At 35.4% G+C, this 3,884-nt stretch overlaps 1 long non-coding RNA gene across 1 annotated transcript; it reads right to left on the bottom strand.

Moving 5' to 3' along the window:
- Positions 1-1,525: 1,525 nt before the first annotated feature.
- LOC113316931 lies at positions 1,526-3,011 on the bottom strand. Its single transcript, XR_003343099.1, has 3 exons — positions 2,768-3,011; positions 2,562-2,678; positions 1,526-2,165 (listed from the first exon to the last, which is right to left on the bottom strand). It is a non-coding gene; the product is annotated as an uncharacterized LOC113316931 (long non-coding RNA).
- Positions 3,012-3,884: the final 873 nt, after the last annotated feature.

Raw genomic sequence — 3,884 nt, forward strand, 5'->3', positions numbered from 1 at the left:
TGGAAGATACGATGTATGATTTTTACAATGCTAAAGAAAATTTCAGTGTTTATGATTTCTGGACTGCGTTAGAAGCAAAGTATTAAGCGGAGACTGCAGGGAGCAAGAAATTTTCGGTGGCGAAGTTTATGGACACATCTTCGCACGTTGGGGTTTAGCATTACTTTAGAGTATACCCGCGAACTAATGTGTTAAGGACAGCTTGTTGAACCTGTGATTCTGCCCTCATCAATTTGTTCGTGGTAGAGTTGTTTGATACGGTTCTTTATATTTATTGTTTGATACATCTGACGTTTCTTCTATTGTTGCAAGACTCCAACAGATTTAACAATGTCGTTGCGTCGTTATCTGCATAAAGAATTGATAAAAAGCCAAGGAGTTGTTTACTTTTCACTTTCATATTGAGTTCATTGTGTCAGGTTGTCGAATTCTTTGCCTTGGAACCTTTTTTACTTGAGATACAGATTAAAGAGGTTCATTTGATCAACATCTATAGGTGGAAATGCATTTTGACAGGGCGAGAGAAGCCGAGCCACACAAAATCATAAATCCTCAGCATAGTTAAAAGTAAAGAAAAATGGTGGTTTTCGGGTCTACCCGGTGCGTAGCACGGGCACAAAATCTAGTATCAATTAAAAAAAGCAAATGTCTTCGCAATATATCTCACTATTTACCAAGAGCCTCGCTTGCATTAAACTTTCTAGTTTCAATGTAAGGAGCTGTAAGAACTTGCCTCGACGCTTTCAAAATAGGGATACGATGAGTGGCATGAAAAAAACCAACATCAAACGAAACAGGCAAAAGGGAGAGACAGAGCCGACGTGAGAGAAGGCTCGGTTAGCACATGCCATTTATCTGATCATGAGTTCGTCGTACCACATCCTGCAATTCAAAAAAAGTATACATCTTCGACCCCCCAAGGGATTGTAATTAATAAATTTTTTATAGTTGAATATGAGAAACAATATTGATCATCAATAATACAGATAGAAAGACACCAAAGCCAAAAAAAGTAAAAGAAACACAAATAACTGTTATTAAAAATTTCAAGTTCCATAAATTCATGCACATTAAAAGGGGAACCTACCCTGCCAAATGCCAAACCTTATTTCAATGTTTGGTCCAGTACTCATCCAGAATACACCAATGAAGGGGCAATGCCAAATTAGCAACATTGAGGTGTTATGTGATAGGACGATTAGTAAGTATGGCTCATCACAGTAATTCCAAGAATATGTATCCCATTTCAACCTGCGATGAACAAATTTTTTAAATACTATAGGAAGCAGTCCAAAAGGTCATTAGCCCAAAGCGCACTGTACCATCAAAATTACGCTACGTTTCATTGAAAACTAAGAAAGTTATAGTTTTTTCCTTTGGGCAACATGTTTTTCGTTACTGCTTTCTTTAAATATAATAGAGCATTAATGCATCCAATTATAAACTGAAAGAGAATACGACAACAGAGAAAAATGGGAAAAAAAAAAGGTCAAATAAAAATCACTTCAACTCAACAACAACAAAATTAAGGGAAAGCAAGAGATTAAGTACTAAACAGTAAAATTTGAAACGGTAGAAAAGTTAAATGTATGAAGAATTTCAATGATTCTAAAATCAACCATATATTTATGGAAGATTCTATAAGCAATTCTTTTAGTGGCATCTTCTTGATTATTTCGTCACGTCGTCTTCAATGAGTGCAATTTTCGACTAAAAACTTCCCAGGGTGTGGTACATTTTAAGTTCTGCTAGGAGTGCCCTCCTTGAAGCATCATTTAAGTATATTTTCAATGACGCGAACCTACATAAGTTCCTTCGGGCACAGTAAGTAGTTCGGTGTGCATTTTGTGGATATTATTTTTGAAGAATTTCTGTGCTGGCTTGAGTACATTGAAGAGTACACCCAAAGTCTGTGATTCTGCAGGTACGTAATTGAGTAATTGATTTGCGAAACTCAGTTACATTTACAACAACTAACCATATGAACAAAATCCTGGTAAATAAAGGATGTTAAGAGGGACCAAAGAGAACTTCAGACTGAAAGTTACCCTTCTTTGTACAACAACACGATATACAACCCGAATCTCCAATGGAGCCTGGGAGACCTCACAAACAAAATCTGCACGTGTTATCAGTTTATTGGTGTCCGAAGTTTGTAATGGTTTCTGCGGTACAAAACAATAAATTTGTCAAAAGTGAGTAGTTTGAACAGACAAATAACTTGTTCTCTAAAATCTAATAGTAACTGAATTTTGCAACAATTCATAGAAATGTGGGAGAAGTTGCCGAAGAAAGCATTTTTATGAATGATTTTGGTCAGAAAATGACAATTAGTACAACAAAATTAAGTCGAAGCAGGAAATGATAGTTATAGACGTTATCACCATTAGTAAAATTCACTATTGAACAACAATACTTGTGAAAAATTGTATTTGAGAAGGAAGACTAATTTCAACTGTAAAATAAAGAAGAATTCCACCAGCGTATTAAGTCCACCAAGAGCACTATATTTCTTTCTAAATTTCTCAACTTAATCATCATAAAATGAAATGGAAGATTACCTGACTATAAATGTTAGCATTATCACGCCAACAAAATCCAAGTATGGATGTTTTTTTTCATTCCTCTACTCCTTAATGGTGTTTTGCATTCCCCATTTTCACTGTTCCCGCTCTCACCTGCAAAATTCACATCAACAAACTAAGTGCTTCTTTAATTACATCAAATCCACCGTTTACAAATCGAAATCATGTGTGTAACTTATTACCTTGAATGGGAAGGTGGCTCATCATGTGCAAGATGAAGTTGGCCACCAGAAAACCCTCTCCTTCTTCTCTGTATATGCTTTATGGATTTTGCGAGACGGTTGGTGGTGTAACTTATGCCCACACCAACGTCGCCAAGGCAGAGAAAGAGAAAGAATCCAGAAACCCTGTAATACGGCCATTCAACTGTAAGTAAGAAATCAAATGCAAAAGAATTTTTCTAAAGTAATTGAGAGCTAACTAATTACGATTTCCAAGGGATATAGGATTCCTAAGTAACCGCTTGGGATTTGTACGCCTGGGAAAAATTTTGAACAACTTTTATGCAGCAGTTCTCCACGTATTAAAACTGCCAAAACGAACCACCAAGATTTGATTAGGTCGCGACACGTTTTAGAGTGTTAAAACTGTTTGGGATCGAAGAAACAAAGGACGGCGGATTAGTGCGCAAATTTGAAAACTGACGCTGCAGAGCTTCTCCAACTGAACTAAAGGATCACGACCACTATTTGTCTTTCCAAAGCTCCATCCCGACCACTCTTTGTCTCCCCAAAAAAAGCAACAGTGTCATAGTTAATTGATGTTGTTTATGAATGAAGATTGTTAATTGTATATATATAGTCCCCCGTCCCAAATTAGATGTGCTAGTTGTTTATAAATTTTGTCCCACAAATAGATGAGCTATCTTACTAACCAAAGGGTAAAACTACCCTTTTAATTGATTATCATTACTATAAGAAATATGTATAATTTGATATTCATGCTTATATTCGTAGGTGTTTTAAAATGTTTTTCCACGATATAAAATTTACGAAAAACCGTGGTGTAGTTAAGAGATAAATCTTTTCTAAGTTTTACTAGTTCTTTTTCATACGGAAAATGGGTCATTTGTCCAAAAAAATTTAAATCATGGTTCAAATGGACGAGTAAAAATTAGTATGGGTGAAATGGACAAAAAAAAATAGCAAGTATGAAACTGGATTCATCGCGGCTTAAATTTAAAAAATAGCAAGGATGAAAGTGGATGCATCCTGATATAAATTAAAAATAAGAAAAAATATTTGAAAATGGGTAGGATGAAACTGGTTACATCCTGGCTATTTTTATATTTTTGTCCAT

This window comes from Papaver somniferum, chromosome 10 (assembly GCF_003573695.1).
Source record: "Papaver somniferum cultivar HN1 chromosome 10, ASM357369v1, whole genome shotgun sequence".
Lineage (NCBI taxonomy): Eukaryota > Viridiplantae > Streptophyta > Magnoliopsida > Ranunculales > Papaveraceae > Papaver > Papaver somniferum.